The following is a 539-nucleotide window of genomic DNA, read 5'->3' on the forward strand; positions in this document are numbered from 1 at the left end:
ATTTTCCTCTCATCGTGCTTTCTCCTCCGTTCAACTTCACGCGGAAACGAAAAGACTTGGAGAGAGGAAAAAAGACGCACGGTCATGATATGCTGAAAAGTCCAGAAACACACATCCAAATAGCAACGCACCGTCAGCCGCGCTGATGAACATCTTTATTAACATATCATCATCCAAAAATAAAGATAAAACACCGCGCAGAATAAAAAACAATCTCCGTGGAATGAACTTGACTTATTCTAAACTAACTGCTCTCCAACGCGCGCTCTCTGCTGCGCATCTATACCTCTTTTCGGAAAGGCGTTTGCGGGCTCAGATTTCGCGTTCTCGGGAGTGCATCACTTTACATATCCATCGGTGCGCTCTTACGCACAGGAGTAGGCAGAGACACAAGCCGCACCGAGGATGAGAGCGCAGTGAGCGAATAGAAGAGCCGAGGGTGGGAGAGCCTGGTGCGCAAAAGGAGAGGAGGAGGAAAACATGGGGAGGGAGGGAGACTGCGAGGGCTGAGGGCTGAGGACAGCGAGAGAGAGAGAGAG

The sequence above is a fragment of the Morone saxatilis genome, unplaced genomic scaffold (genome assembly GCF_004916995.1).
Source record: "Morone saxatilis isolate NCDOM2014 unplaced genomic scaffold, NCSU_SB_2.0 Contig1, whole genome shotgun sequence".
NCBI lineage: Eukaryota > Metazoa > Chordata > Actinopteri > Moronidae > Morone > Morone saxatilis.